General features: G+C 33.9%; 1 protein-coding gene across 6 annotated transcripts in view; it reads left to right on the top strand.

Moving 5' to 3' along the window:
• LOC127858091 (uncharacterized) overlaps nt 1–17,835 on the top strand; it is a 241,560-nt gene that overhangs the window by 22,892 nt on the left and 200,833 nt on the right. The gene's annotated exons all lie outside the window — the stretch shown is intronic.

Genomic DNA, 17,835 nt, shown 5'->3' with positions numbered 1-17,835 from the left:
TTCATGGAAATCGCTGCACAATTGATGAAATAATTGCTGTTCAAAGCGATGCACCCTATATTCGGGTCATTTTGAGTTGAATCTATATATAGATTTGATTGCGGAAAATATGTTTTCAGAGAAATCGATTTTTTCGTTATAATTTGATTATTTTTCATTAAAAATGATGTTTTTACTTATTTATATCATAGCCACACGCTTACCACATGTGTATTGGACAACTTCAATTGAGTTTATATTTATTTTGAGACAATCCCCACATTCCTGAATATGGGTCACCACATGTCCGTTATTCACTAAATCCCGAGTTGCAGCTTTCATGCTTATTTAATATGGTACGCATCAATTTGGTTTCTGAGCATTCTTACGTTTGTAAAGGACACATAATACTAAAATATGACATCAATGAACATTATGTTTACCGAACAAAATCTGCAAAATTCAAGAAACCATTCGTCTGCACTTTTCCTGTCGTCACAAAAACGTGACATAACGTACATAACGTGACCTTGTTTTGCTTTGGAAAAAAGAAACAGTTGTAAACATTGACACACATCAACAAAAACATGAATCGACTTAACAATGATAGGCTTTTTGTATTCAATTAATAGAAAACTATAAATCTTAACATAAATAAAAGTATTTTGCAAAAAACGTTTAAACTATCCGTTACTCAGTAAAATCCGCTATACACCAAACGACTGTACCCGTTATTGTGACACGAGTTATGTTGTTGTACAAAGATTGGAAGGATTTAACTGCTGTGTATTGAAATTATGTGATGTGTAATATTACAGAGGGATAATGGATATTAATAAATGAATGCATTCTCTGACAGTGACGTGTTTTATAAACAAGTAAGCACTGGCCCTTCTGAGAATTGTTCAAAAACTCCATTGGATTTTAATTGAAATCACAGAGCGTATATAGATCCATGTTGAAATGCAGATAAGTGAATTTTATATTTTATCGTTATTTAATAATAATGTTGTATCGTCCTTTTTTGTAGAACATCATGCAAGTAAGAGAAAATACAGTTGATCTGCTTACAAATGGTCAACTATTGGAACGATATAGGTTTGATAGAAATGGGTTGGTGTATCTCGAACAATTACTTGGCCCAAAAATACAGCCAGCAACTCGCCGACATGATAGTCTATCTGCTATAGAAAAAATCCTTTTGACCTTAAGATTCTTGGCCATTGGTGGCATATAGTTGAATGATGCCGACATACACCATGTTTCACAGTCCACCGTTTCTAAAGTAATTAATGAGGTAACACAACAACTTTCATCTCACCAGTTTGTAACCAGATTTATTAAACTTCCAACCACCATTCAAGAGCTAGATGTTCAGGTAAAAAAGGTTTCATGGAATTGCCGGATTTCCAAGAGTGGTGGGATTAGTTGATGGAACTCATGTGCGAATAAAGGCGCCATCAGAAGATGAAGCAGTGTATGTAAACCGTAAAGGTTTCCACAGTATGAATGTGCAAATTGCCATTGACGCTTTTGATACAATCACAAATATTGTTGCACGTTGGCCTGGAAGTGTACATGACAGCAGAATGCTCCAAAACAGTGGTCTACGCCAGATGTTTGCAGACGGGCAAATTCCATTAAGAGGCAAATACCACATTCTGGGCGACAGTGGATATGCCTGTTCAGAGTGGCTCCTTACACCATACCTGAATCCATAGCCAGGGAGTCAGAGTGCCTACAACAGGTATCCATTTATTAAATAATAATTGTTAATAAAAAAAATGTTTGTCTAAAAATTTAACTTTAGAGTTTAAATTACAGTTTAAAGCATGAATGATGAACAAATTAAAACAATAAAATTTAATTATTCATACAATTAATTGACAACACAATAATTTAATTTATAAGTTATAACACATCTGCGCCATGAATAATTTCATATAGAGCAATAAAAAGAAGATGAATTTTCTTAGGAATGTGTAGAGTGAAATTTTAATTAATGAGTGTGTCAATGTGTAAATATTAAATCTTATCAATAGGTTGTTATGATAAAGTATCTTGATGAAATAAAATGTACAGTACCTACCAATAATGGACTGGAAAATAATTAGTTTGTTTTTACATATGTATTGTGCACTTTTTACAAAAACATTTTCTTGCATGTAATAATAAATTAATAACCATGTTAAACAGATTTATAGTAACTTGCTTCTTTACATGTGCACAGACAGTTTTTATGACATTCTAGACATACATGAGTTAAGTTATTGAAACTTAGATTTTTTTTACAATTTTATGTTGAAACAGATCATTAAAGAATACACGGGCAAAAGTAGAAAGAGGAATCGGACAACTGAAAAGAAGGTGGGGTGTGTTACATGGTGAAGTAAGAATGAAACCAGAAAGAGTCTGCAGGTGAGAAGATTAAATGAAATAAAATAAATATTGCCTAGCCAAAAGCTATACGAGACAATTTGAAATAAGTTTGGTAACTTAAGTAAAGAAATAAATTATGCTAATACATAATATACTTAGTGCGGGATATGTGACAATGACATTGTTCACATGTGAAAAATGAAAGTGAAAAATTAATACATCAGTTGAACATCTTTTGTATACACATCAAAACAAGTTTGTAATGCTCACAATGTGCTTACTGTGAACTATTGCAAAATGGCAAATAACAATCATGTTTTTTTATAATTTAAGGATTATTATCTCCTGTGCAGTGTTGCATAACATCTGCAAAAATCTGAACATCCCGATACCTGATGATTATCCAGTAATACAGGAAGATGATCAGAACGATGATAACAACATCATGAATGCAGGATTTGCACAAAATGGACTGCGTTACCGGGATCAAATTGCTAATACATACTTTTAGATGATATAAGAAGTTACAGGTTTTTGGTAACAACTCTATAGCAGCAAATAATGGCATAATGGTAACATCTTCAACAGCTTATTTTTTTATGCTATATTCAAGGGGCTTATCGTCGGTATTTATCTTTATAGTTAGTATAAGTATTTAGATAGTTCATTTTTTTATGATTGTGAGGAACAATACTGGCTTGGTGAAATTGATCAGAAAAATATAGCTAAAGCCTAAAATATTGTTCCCAACATGGACCCAAGGGTCCAAACTTAGAACTCACATGCTTGGATGAGTTTTTTTCTACACCGAAGTAATGTTAAATGTCTATAATTGTCACTGAGCATGCGCATTTCTTAATACTTATGTACATTTTATCATAACTTGAATATTCAACTATTACGATTTTCCAGCAAGTGCGAAAAGTGTCAGGGGAAAACCGGTTATAATTATTAAAATACATATAGAGAATATTTATCATTACCGACTCAGTGTTCTAAGAAATAAGTTTTTTATGGAACAATTTATTTCTGATTATGAAATGCTGTTGTGGCCATTGATATGCCCCTTTAAATATCAAAAAGTTCATAACAAAGTTAATAAATGTGCCACAAATTCAACTTCATTCCTCATGCTTTAGCTGCTTCTTTAGAAGTTTTATTTGGAGGATTAATTTTTCTTCTTTGAGTTTTTGAACTCGAGTGTGGCAACCGCAACTGCAGCAGACAGTTTCTATTGTAGCATTACTGTAATAAAAATCATAACAAGTGACTGAGGGATTTCATAACATTTTAACCAGGAGAACAATTTCACAATGTTTTAACATATTGGGGACAAAACTAAAATATCTATGGCAAAGCTATAGTGTCTTAGTGCATGATTAATGTTTTGGAATAGTTTGTTATGCATAATGTGTACAAGATAAGTACCTTGTGGCATCATTCGCAAAGGTAGCCGATGCACTACCAGTAACTGGCGAAGGACGATTAAAACTGTTTAGTGCTGCAGTTGTCAGATGGACTGCAGAAGCTGTTTGCGTTCCTTGTGACGCCCCAGGACTGTGATCGAAATTAAAAAAAAAAATTATAATTAACTGCTTTGTCAACATATTGCATATGAGCTTATGGTGTTGAAAATAACTTTGATGTTGAAAATAACTTTGTCAATTTTACCAAACCGGAGAAGTTAAATTTTGTGCTCTCCAACACTGATTTATTCAATATTACTGCCAAAACCTGCTATTTAATTTTGAAATCTAGGAATAATTTGTTGTAAAGATAACTATGTGTATATAGCTCTATAAGGATATGTCATGGCTGCATAATAAAAATTATCATTTAGTTAGCATTTACAATATAGATATTATCTAGTACACTGTATAAGTTCCCGGTTAATACTTCTATAATTGCATTCATAACATATTTATTATTTCTTACATGATAATATATCATGTGCAGCAATGAAGTTTCCTATATTTTTAGGTCAAAATCTATCGCTAAACTTGTTATAAAGGGAGATTAATCTACAGTGCTTGTTAACAGCAAACTGAATCAAGATCTGTGGAGTTATCCCCTTTGCAAAAAAGAAGTAGCTAATATTGTCAGGGTGATATCTAAGTATTTTTTACTTGAGTCTTTTGGTCAATTTTTTTTAATTCAGGTTATTGATTAGACATAATGAATATTAACTGCACTGCAGTCTGCTTCTTGTCTTAAAAGAAATACATTTCTGCTTCTTGTCTTAAAAGAAATATATTTTATCACTGTCAATAATGTCAAGTTTCTTACAGTACCTGAACATGTATTTAAACTTTTATACAGAAGGTCATGGCCAACCAGTCCACTTAGAATCAAATTCTAGCTGGTATTTGCTCTTTTAAGATATTTTTCAATATGCGCATTAGTGCCTTGATCTACAATATTCAGTATTTTGTGAATGTGTATTATTTTATTGCAGTTGTTTAATCAAAGGTTGGCAATGGCAATCTGGTTTTTATGATGTATCATAGAAATCAACACTTATGATTAGAATAATTATGTGTTAATTTGTTACATATTTAAAAAAATGTCTATTGGTATAACAAATCTGTAAAGATTGGCCATGCATGTTTGTCATATTGTTTTGTATCTGTATATATTTTACATGTCATGGATAAGATAATAAACGTGTAAAACATGTGAAGAAACAGGCCTTTTTTTACCTTTTAGGGGAAAAAAGAACCTAGGTGCATTAGGGATTGTTTGTGTTAGTCAATTTGTATTGTATACTAGGATATGATAGAGACTGAAGAATAGTGTTGTTTACTACTTTTCTGCTATTATTCTATAATTGGTTTTTTTAACAAATTGGAAAAAATGGTAATGGGTCAGATATTCTAACAAGCAGGAACTGTAGGAAAAGGTCAGACAAAATAAAATTTTATAACTGTTACCACCCCCCCCCGCCCTTCATTTTTTTTAAATTAAATAAACTATCGCCAAATGCATCAAATGCATCCAGTTGAAGGAACCCGCTGTCAAATGTGTGTTCGCCAATTCCAACAATTTTGGATGAACCTCTGCCCACAACGTCCATGATTGCCTCTGTTACAGGCCCTATGACAGTGTTAACAGCTCCCCCACCTGCATTATAGTATTTCTTTTGTGTATATCGGGTGATTAATTGAGGGTTTTATGGCATATTGTATATATGTTTAATATTTTTGAACAAATATTTGATATTTTATCAATTGGTCTAAAACAAAAAATGTTGAATAATTAAATATAATGATGACTTGATACTATTGAATTATTGCTCATAAGACAGATTTTTTATGTATACAATAAGGTCCAAACAATTTTACTGTTAAACAAACCTGAATTTAACTCCTTATATTACATAAACCAAACCTTGAGGATTGGTTGCTTTCCTACAATTTATTTAAAAATTAATTATTTTTACAAGTACAAACCTGTTCTGTTTTGTGCGAACAGATGGTCCTGATATTTGGCCCTATGGGTCTGTACCAGATTGTCCCACTTTTTCTGCAGGACAATACATTCTCTCGGATACTCTGCCCTGACATTGAAAATGGAAGAGACAGTCTCCCACATAATCTTCTTTGATGCAGAAGTAATTGCAGAAAATATGATATTTGCATATCAAACTGTAATAGAGTTTAATTTTAAATATATGTATGTATTTAAACACAATCAAACATGACAGTTGTACCACACTGCTAACTATGGCTATCAATAAATAAACTTGAGGTTTAATATTTTAAGGCTAGAAAATATGAAATCGAACTATCTTTTATCATGAATTAATAGACTTAAGTAATGCTAAAAAATACATTCCACAACATGCTTGTAAGCAAAACTGTTCTGTGTCTGTTTGTCATAAACATTTACTACTTTCATCTGTCAAATAGCCTAATTGTGACATATTTTAGTTAACCAGTTTAAAAATCAATTTTTATAATAAGTATATTTTACATAAAAAGTAAGTGTTAATGCATGATCGTGTCAAATTTATTAACTTTGTCGAATAAAAAAATATGTGTGTACAAAACAAGAGCACACATATCATAATTAATATATGTCAAAATTGACAGCTACACCATAACGAATAATGAAAAATAACGTTTGTAAATACTTACATGGATTGAATCTGCTTTTTAGATAAGCATAACGGTAGTCCATATAAACGGACTGCCAGAGCCTTTGATAATTTTTGCTATGGCGGCTATCAGCAACCCATTGGGTTATAAAGCTGATAGTTGAATTATTGCAACTATACTGAATCCCTGAAATATGATAAACTTGTAGACTATAGTAAACCATCGCACTGAAAAAGGTTACATTCCACTAAGAAACGGCCGAAAAAAAGTTGCAAATACAGTCGATTTTGATTTGTGTCAAGTTCTTTCTTGCATTGAACATGACATTTCTTTGTTATTGCATAAAGCATTCCGCTTAGAATGGCCTTTAAGAAAAGGTATGGTTATGGGGGTCTCTATGTGCACAATGTTGCATTTATTTTGGCCTAAAGTTGTCGCTTTCACATTGAATTATATAGGGAAACTATTTAGTGTATTCTGACCATTATCGTCTGGCAACAAATGTTCGCGCATGCGCAGATGAAACTTCCGTTACTTTATTTAGAACGGTAAAAACCGAAAAATTATGCAAATTAGCATTCGTTCCACTTAAGGTTAAAAATAGATTTAAGGGAAATCTTAATAGAGATTTACTTAAGATTTTCCTCGGAAAACCGCTTAAGAAATATCTCAAATTTATCCTAAGTTAAGAAGAAAAATAAGATAAGATTATTTTGTGTCCTTATCTTTTTAGAAGCTACTGGAATACCACCCCTGTTGGTCCACGGTCGCCCAAATCATTTTGGCCAATCAGAACACTGATCTTGAATCAGGGGAGAGGATAGGCTATAGTAAGTGGTGGTGATCTCCCTTTCTGATTTGAACTTGTTTAACAAGGGTTTTCAGAGAGTCCAGAGAATTTTATTCTCGACAGTATTTTATACTGACCAAAGCTTACATACTATAAAACAGCTGTTGTTGACCAGAGATTACGTTGCAGTTTAAGAGAACCGCGTTGCGTGACATTAAAACGTTTGAAAGTGCTCGTTTAGAATTTGTAATTTGATTTCGCGACGTTACCTATTTAAAAACTGAACGTTGTTTGGAAAATCCAGGTTCGGATTGTATTTGAATTCGGGCGTTTGTTTGTTGTCGTGTTGTATTTTGATTTTTTAAACTTCCCCAGGGTTCGTGGAACGATGTCCTTTGCCGGGAAGCCTTTTGTTTATTCTGTTTCAGGTGAAGAACATGTCTGGTGCAGCATCGTAGCTAAAGAAACTTCAGCATACAGTTTATATAGTATACTGCAACACGGTTGACTCGCGGTACTTGAGGAATATTCACTTGCGTCTAGAAACGATCTTCATATATCAGATAAATGATTTAAAGGACAATCATATTTAACTTAACTTTATTGGACGAAGGCCTTTTTATGGCGAAAATCCTTCAGTATTAACTGCCGTAGAAACAAATCTAACGCCACTGTCCGCAATTGCTGTTTATTTTTTCTCCCGGTAGATTCGCGGTAAATAGATTAAACAGCACCAATTTTAAATTAAACGTGAATTATCGAAGCTCTGACATACTCTTCAAAATAACAATCAATAAAGTAAATCACAATTTAAATAAATGGAATTTAAGGCATCAAATAAAATAAATAGCACAGTTATTTTTAGGCAATGTCGTATTTTTTTCGTTGCGACAATTAACTGAACTATACAAATTCAAATATTGTTAAAGTCTGAGTTTTACGACATTTAAATACCAAAAATCGATTCTAATCTGTAGGGAGACATGTTTTCTGTCAGATTTGACAAGTAGGTAACGCAGGATTGTTAATAAACAAAATCCAGAGGGCGTTAATGAAATACCGCGACTCAACCAGACCCGCATCAAAGAATGCTCATTTTCTTGGATACAGTTCTACATATATTGGTGAATGAATATACATTACTGCATCGAGGAATATTTTAAGATTCAAATGTTTTACATGCATCTTACAATAGAAGAAAATAACTCTCATCAGTCTGAAATTCACAATTAAGACACCATTTACGCTTTGTCACGTGACGAGGTTTCATTTGGATACTTTCGGATCGACCATGACATTTTATGCTGAAATTGTAAAAATTACTTTCGTTTTCTTAAATCTATTATTTGTGATTAACAACTTAAGTCTGGTGGATTATAAGACTGATTTCAGTGTGAATCAGGTAGTTTTAAATAATATTTACTTTGAGTCTGTATTAAACTTCAATTTGTTTTCAAAACTAGCCAGATTAATCTTAAATACCGGGAAATGTCATTCTGAATTTGAAAACACTTGAGCACATGGTATGTTACTAAATATAGAAATAACGTCATATGACTGTGAAATCTCGGGAGATTCGCATTTCAAGAAAGTCTGTTACATTGCTGTTTTTCTCGATATGCAAGAGAAGAATAGATAAATTTTAAATGTTTAAGATAGTATTTTGTGAAAGAATATATCAGTTAAATGTGAACAATGTCAATCTTTCCGAGCAAGTGGTTGATTTGGGCCAATAACTGCATTTGAAAGCTGTTTTGGACCGGTCTTTGTTAACTGTCAACTTTTCGGGAATTTCTTGTTGACTTTCCTAATGGGGTTGGTCCATAACTGTAAAGTCACGCCAGTCAAAAATCATAAAAAGCGACATTTAAAGTTATGGTAGCCAGAACTAGCAGCAGCGATGTTCGTGTTCTTGTTGCCGGGGATTCCAATGTCCATCGTTTAAAGTATGCGTGTCCTCCAAATACAGGGATTGACTTTCTGCCCGTATCTGGTGAGTAATTTTTAACTGTTTATAGTTGAGTGTGAAACCCAACATGTTTCTGTGGCATGCTGCTTTATATTACCCCTTTTACTGTCTTATATAGTCAATATAAATTGCCGCCATAGTCTTTTGATGATTTTTGCGTTGGCATAATTATTTTAGCTACTGTCTTATACTGCAGTGTTTGTTGCTGCCTTTGGAAAAAGGTTGCTAGCTTTAATATTCATTTGAAGCTTTGTGTACAAAATAATGTGTTTTTATGCCCCCGGTAGGGTGGCATATAGCAGTTGAACTGTCAGTCTGTCCGTCCGTCCGAACACTTTAATGGTCATAATTGTTTCAATATTTAACATAGCAACGTGATATTTGGCATGCATGTGCATCTCATGGAGCTGCACATTTTGAGTGGTGAAAGGTGAAGGTGAATGTCATCCTTCAAGGTCAAATGTCTAATATATGGCATCTGTCCATCCGTCCAAAAACTTTAACATTGGCCATAATTTTTTCACTATTGATGGTAGCAATTTGATATTTGGAATGTATGTGTATCTCCTGGAGCTGAACATTTTGAGTTGTGAAAGGTGAAGGTCAAATGTCTAACATATGGCGTCTGTCCATCCATCCATAAACTTTAACATTGGCCATAACTTGTTCACTATTGATGATAGCAACTTGATATTTGGCATGCATGTGTATCTCCTGGAGCTGAACATTTTGAGTGATGACAGGTGAAGGTCAAGGTCATTATTTAAGGTCAATTAAATATTAAAGATAGCAACTTGATATTTTTCATGCATGTGTATCTCCTGGAGCTGAACATTTTGAGTGGTGAAAGGGGAAAATCAAGGTCATTCTTCAAGGTCAAATGTCAAATATTCCGTCCGTCTGAAAACTTTAACATTGGCCATAACTTTTTGAATATTTCAAGACAAGACAAGATAATTTATTTTGTAAATAAAGGCCACCGGCCCAAAATACAATATACAGACATGTCATATTTAACATGCATGAGTTGTGAATAGTTTTATGTTTAAACTTTTCGCATTAACATATATATAAATAATACAATTTTCTTCAATGTCAGATCATTATTTGTTTTCATCAGATTAATAAAATCTATTTCTTCTCTGTTTCCTGTATACCAAGAAAAAAGGTGAATGTTACGTTCTTCGTGAAATTTAGAACAATAAAAAAAATACATGAAATTCGTTTTCAATGACACGTGTGTTTTCTACATTTAGACAATGTATACAATATCGAAGACCATGCTCTATACCAAGATGTCGTTCAGTTTCAATAAGACACTTGTGGTTGGAACATCTGAACTTTGCAAATGCTTTTCTATAAAAGAATGGTATTTTAAGCGAAAGATATTTTTCTGGTTCAAGCAATGATTTATACATTCTATATGTTTCACATCTAGACGAGTCGAATAAACTCCCTGACCATTTTTGCGTGTTACAACAAATAAGGCGATCTTTAAACAGTTGTAAAAATACATCAACATTGCCAACATCTTGATACACCCAGACATAACCAAATCCATAATTAAATAATATTGAAGATAGCAACTTGATATTTGGCATGCATGTGTATCTCACGGAGCTGCACATTTTTGAGTGGTGAAAGGTCAAGGTCATCCTTCAAGGTCAAAGTTTGAATACATGTAGATGACTTCAAAGCGGCGCAATAGGGGGCATTGTGTTTCCGACAAACACATCTCTTGTTTTTAAAGAAATGCTTAAAAATCCACTGAATACTGCTTTAATACCCAAAAAGATATTTTACCCTAACAGTTTCATGGTATTTGCATGTACACATCATGTATATTATTACACTGATAAAACATGTATTATGGAATCCAGAAAAATACCCTTTCTGCTGTAACCAAAAATGGGCAAAAAGATTGAAAATCCAGAAATTTGACGCAACATAGAATAAATGTAATAAATATTAACAAAGATAAGCTTGCTTGTCTCGAACATAGCAATGATGACTATTTTTCATAATATTAAATAACAAATGACAACTCAAGAAAAATTATTGCAAATGATACCAATTCAAAATTGAAGATCTTATTTTACTATGCAGGTGCAAAGTATGTGTCTGACCGGAAGGGCTTTAGAAAGCTGCTGCATCAAGAGCTGATGTCAGGTTGTAACAACATATTGTACCTGCATATTGGCTCTAACGATGTTTGCTGCAAGGATAGCGATTTCTACCGGTATGTTGAACAGTAATTTTTCAGTTTTTGTTTTTATTTAACCTATTTACCTTAGCTTTATTGCATCGAACGCACTATGCTCAGAGCTCCAGATAAGGGTCGTATTTTCGTAATTACGAATTTTTTTTTCAAGTCCGTTACGTATTTATTTTAAAATCTTGTCGTACCATTAAGAATTTCAAAATCAAGTTACGAATATTATTTTTACATCGGATCGTATCGATTTTTATTGAGTTCTTTTTGCGTATTAAAGATCTTTGCGGTGCTTATATAGAATGGTTATCGGGTTTTTACAACAAAGCGCATTTTTTCCAATAAAAGCGGCGTATACAGTCTATCTGTCAAAAAAAATGGCGGCGCCCAGAGAACGTCCTAAAAAACTGCAAAGCGTCCAAAAACACGCTTTTAACATATTGTACGCAAAGTGAGCCGAAGTTAAATGTTAAGAAAGACATTATAGAAAAGATCTTATACGATGTTGTTTGTTCAGTTGCCGACACAGTCGGAAAAGCTAAACAAAAACGCGACACGACGGGTCCAAACTTAAACACAAAAAAAAACATTGAACAAGTGGAAGGGACAAGTCCCGTGGCTAATCTTTGAAAAGATTGAAGGGGAGACCCGTTTTAATTGTGAAATATGTAAAAATTCATCCAAGGCATACAATCTAAGCACAGTTTGGGCATATGAAGGTATTTGAAAAATAACATTGTATAATACTGTAAAGACACTGTTGAACTCGCATAAATAAAGTTGCTAGTATGTTTATTTTGATTTTTTTCGAATGAAAATAACCATTATTATTTATTTTAGGTCATTTAGAAAAAATAAGAATTATTTTCCAAAACTTAGTAGTAACGTTCAAAATAAAATTTCAGACTTAAGAATTCTTTTTGAAAATCTGGTAGTAATTTAAGAATTTCACAAAACCTTATATGGAGCTCTGATGCTTATTGAGACACTCGAGCCTGTTCTTGGGAAGAACCAGAACTTTATGTTTATGGAGAAGATAATGAGAACCTCCTTACTCCCTATCACTAGGCGGACAACACATCCACTACACCATTATGCTTTTACATTGGCCTGTATTATTGAATGTCCACACCAATCCCCTACCTAGAAACCCTGGATCCACCACTGAACAGCTTAGCAGCATGAATAAAAATGAGCTTGATCAACTTAATATCATTTTCTTATTAGATTTTTTTGGATTGGCATTTTAATGAAATAAAATAAGTTAGTTTCTCAAATATTTTTGTAGTTGTTTGTAACTGTTTATGCCCCTGGTAGGGTGGCATATAGAAGTTGAACTGTCCGTCAGTCAGTATGTGTGTATGTCAGTCTGTCCGTCCGTCGGAAAAAAAAACCTTTAACGTTGGCCATAACTTTTGCATAATTGAAGATAGAAACTTGATATTTGGCATGCGTGTGTACCTCATGGAGCTGAACATTTTGAGTGGTAAAAGGTAAAGGTCATCCTTCAAGGTCAAATGTCAAATATATGGCGTCTGTCCGTCCGAAAACTTTAACATTGGCCATAACTTTTTCAATATTGAAAATAGCAACTTGATATTTGGCATGCATGTGTATCTCATAAAGTTGCACATTTTGAGTGGTGGAAGTTCAAGGTCAAGGTCATCTTTCAAGGTCAAAGGTAAAAAAAAATCAAAGTGGCGCAATAGGGGGCATTGTGTTTCTGACGAACACATCTCTTGTTAATAATTGTTTGTGATGGGAAGATAATACAATAAGCAACTCATACCATTACCTTATTATCCCTCGCCATAGGCGGAGGGATATTGTTTTGGGGTTGTCTGTCCGTCCGTCTTTCCATCTGTCCGTCCAGCACTTTTATGTCCGAAGCCATATCTTTGAAGTGCTTTGGCGGATTTCATTGAAACTTGGTATAAGTACATATATTGATAAGAGCATGATGCACGCCAAATGGCATTGTACACCATCTGTTAATAACAGAGTTATTGCCCTTTGTATCTTAAAAAATGCTTCTTTAGTGTCAAATATAACCCTTTTGTGTCCAGAAGCATATTGGCAGGGTATATCAATGCAATGAATTTGCTTGTTATTTTAGTTGTGTGACAGAGATCCTTGATGTAGTATTAAGTGTGTGCACTGAAATTAACGTGATGCTTTGCGAGATTCTTCCACGTGATTTTGATGTGAGAATGTTTCCCCGATGGCCACTCTCAGGGGCACAGTTGAGGAACTACTGCCAGTGGATAAGGAGCGCAAACAGCATGCTGTGGGAACTGAGTCACCATGTGCCTTCTGTGAGATACATGGACTATGGAGCAACTAAACAGGTATAGGGAAAGATCTAGAGTGACATAGGAGGTTTATCAGCAACTGTTGCATGGAATTTCATCATCATGAAACTTAAAATAAATATATGAATCATTATACTGATGTAGACCAATCCCATATTCTGTTCAGACAACCTTCTTTGCTCAAGAGATATGCCCCCTTAATTGGTGAAAATTGACTCATTGAGCAGTTTTGTTGCAATTACTGGTTTCTAAATAACTTTTACATGAAATATCATGAATTTTAAAATAGATGTATTACTTTGTGGTGGTACACTTGTTGCACGTTTTGTTGGTTTCAGCTTTAGACGTAAAGCCTCATAATTAAAGATATCTGTCTGCGCTGTAATATGGAAGTTAATGAAATAAAAAAATAAAAATGTATTATCTTTTTTTAGTAGTTATTGCATAAGTTTCGTCAGGATGATCATTTTGGTCAGTTCAGAGTTGTAAACTTTAATTCATTGAAACTAAAGTATTTTTTCATTCGTTGAGGGAAACCAGTTCATTGAAGTTGCTGCTTTAATATCTTAGTTATTTAAAAAAAAAAATGGTACGGTAATTATCTATAATCAAAATTTAATTTTAAGAAGTCCCTGTACTTGACCCATGATGGACTACATCTGAGTGCTGAAGGGGCTAGGAGGTGTTTAGCATCCATACAGGACGACCTGCCAAACCAGCTGTGTGTGGAGGCTGCTGTTCAAGATCCTACAGAATGGCCAGCTCTTCCAGCCACGGAAGTACCGGTTCAGGAGCATGACAGCATCATAGCACTCTTTTCGGATATTGTGCAGACTGTGAGTTTAGTGCGACAACAAAGTGGACTGCATTTATGAGCCATAAGCAAATGTGATTTATGCACAAAACTGCAATTCCGCGTCGTGCAAAAACCTTAACATTGACTCTAAAATCAAAGAGATTCCACCTACAAATATTCATAACAATTTGATTTTGCTGTAATGTTTATATTTTGAATAAAATTAGCCGCTTTAAAAAAGTATAATACCTGTATTATGGTTAAATAAATTGTAGGGAGCTCAACAAGAGATTCAAGACAAGGTGGATGCAAGTGAAGTACAAGTTCCCAGGGACATTAAGCCTCAGACACATAAAATATCGGTTACTTTTCTATGCATTTAATTGTACAGATATTTCAACATTGAAGTTCATTCTTAATGAACATTTATAAAGTGATTGCGATCCAGTATTGATTGCTCATATGGCTTGTTACAGCCTATAAATGAATGTTATGTCTAGAGCCGTTAAGCTGGGCACCCTGTCATGTCTCTTTTTAGCCTCGCCTTTTTGCCCCTGATCAGCACCATAATGCCCTTCATTATTGGTAGCTGTAAGGCAATAGTTGGACTGCAGGTCCTATACTTCTAAAGCAATGCCTTTAATCATCTAAGGCATTGTTTGTCATTAAGTGGTAAACATGAAAAGTTCGACAGATGTCTTGGTGTGAAAGCCAGACCACAGAGTCGATGGCATAACCATTCAGTTATATCAGAACATAACATTCTGTAATTGTATAAAAGATAAACTTGTCAGTTTATATAATTTTGTTTTCCATATTTTCACACACAATTCATTCTCAGGTTGTCACAGCCAGAGCTAATAGGTCTGCAACCAGAAATGTCAAAAGATATGGAAAGAAGTAAAAAAATACCGTTAATTTCAGATAACCTTCACTGTTTCATTGTGGAAATGTCCTACTGGTTCTTAAAACTAGTTTTTTTATTTGAAAAAAAAACCCACAACCAAACCTATTTTGAAAGTAAAATATAAGTTAAAGACCATATTAGTGTTCTTATTTTGAGGACATATTTCCTTTCTGTTGTATTCTGCATATTATTATATAATTGTTGTTATTTTTCAAAATGGTCAACTTTGGTGAATGAGGTTTTGCACTTATGCCATGCCTGTACATGCATGTGTAAATTGTTTCAGTTGGCAAAGAAATGCCACACAAGGTATATAAAGCTTGATTGGTGCATTTGTTATTGTTGACATTTTTATTTGCATGTACATGCATGTGTAAATTGTTTCAGTTGGCAAAGAAATGCCACACAAGGTATATAAAGCTTGATTGGTGCATTTGTAATTGTTGAATTTTTTGTTTGCATGTACATGCATGTGTAAATTGTTTCAGTGGGAAAAGAAATGCCACAATGTTTTATGTGCTTCCGCCTATAACTTTGAAATTTCATATGTAGCTGCAACTTGATGAGTTATACATGCCACAACCTTTTTTGGGTCACTAGGTCAAAGGTCAAGGTCACCGTGAACTCTAAATAAAGAAACTGCACTTGCAGCGGAGCGTTGGCACCTGCTATGCGGTGCTCTTGTTTTTATTCATCATCATGTAACTGGTAGTGAAATATGTGTGAAATAAATAGCCATAAAATACCGGTAGGGAAAGCACAGTTAATAAATGCAGATTTATAAATGTTATCAAGAAATAGGAAGCTTGTTTGGTGCATTTTGTTTTGTTATTTTTGCTTTCGTTGAAAAAATATATTTGTTAACATTTACATGTATTATATCCTTTAAGTCATTAATTTCTGGCACATCTTTTTATGCCGCCGAAGGAGGGCATATAGTGATCGGACTGTCTGTCTGTCACACTTTGCGTTTAAGTTTCGAAAAATGCTCATAACTTCTATGTCGCTTCAGATAGCAATTTCAAATTTGGCATGCATGTGTATATGGACAAAGCCTTTCCATGCGCACACACATTTTGACCCCTGTGACATTGACCCTGGACTTAGGGTCTGCGTTTAGGTTTCGAAATCTGCGTTTAGGTTTCGAAAAAAGCTCATAACTTCTTTCAAGCGTTTAAAGGGGGCATAAGTCATCCTATGGTGACAGCTGCTGTTAACCTATATATACATAAATGTAATGCATTCTTAACCAGTTACATAAAAATCACCTTTCTAAATGGAATAACATACAACATAAACATATGCCAACATAAGGCACTCATTGTTGCTTTATTTTTAGACACACTTACGAACAATATTTATTAGCGAGGCTGTTTTCGGAGAAAACCCGAGGTATTGTCATAGCCTGCTCGTCGTCCGCCGGCGTCGTGCTAAACCCTTATCATTGGCTCTAAAATCAAAGTGCTTCCACCTTCAACTTTGAAACTTCATATGTAGATGCACATTGATAAGTTCTACACACCACACCCATTTTGGGTCTCTAGGTCAAAGGTCAAGGTCACTGTGACCTTTAAAAAAAATCTGACAAGCTTTCGCAGCCGAGTGTGGCACCCGTTATGCGGTGTTCTTGTTTTATATTAAAACTTGCTGCATGAATGCTATTACTAGTGTTAGTGTTATTTCAAATAGGTTAAATCGTTTTTTGGTTTTATATTGGCGGTCATTGGAATTAGTGGTCGTCCAATTGTCCGGGACAACAAAAATATAGTTCAGACATAGTTTCCCTTTTTTACTGGATGGCAATTTTTAGCCTGAATTAATATTAATTTTACATGATTGTGCATTCACAGACTCTGCATTAATGATCCTGTTTTTTCGTCATGCATTAAAGGTCATGCTGCAGTGGATTTGTTTACCTTGACATTACTGAAGATGTGGCTGTTTTCCTGCCTGCATACAAGTTGAATGGCTTATGCTTGGTACTAATTTTATGACAATATGCTCCATACTTTTAAACACTTTCTATATTGACAAGTTACATAAATATTTCTTTCATAGGTATTTTCATTACTTTGATTTTAATATCAATCAGCAGAATGTTTGATTGTTTCATCTGTGTCCTATTTTTATGTATCATAATATAGTAATTGGTTCAAGCATGAAAGACAATGATTGCCTTGTTTATATGACACTATATTTGTAGCATGCCAATTGATCTGATAGCATGGCAATGCTGTAAACAAATTTTATGTTTTCATTAAAAAGAATGAATTTAATGAAAGGGATGTATTCACATTATTTCAAATCATCTCCAAAGGTATGCGCTTTTCAAATTATATAACATGTAGTAATTTGTAGCATTTGAACTGGTAACATGATCGCCGTGGCGTAGTG

The sequence above is a fragment of the Dreissena polymorpha genome, chromosome 14 (assembly GCF_020536995.1).
Source record: "Dreissena polymorpha isolate Duluth1 chromosome 14, UMN_Dpol_1.0, whole genome shotgun sequence".
Lineage (NCBI taxonomy): Eukaryota > Metazoa > Mollusca > Bivalvia > Myida > Dreissenidae > Dreissena > Dreissena polymorpha.
The sequence above is the reverse complement of the archived record's forward strand: the minus strand, read 5'-3'. Positions and strand labels throughout refer to the sequence as shown.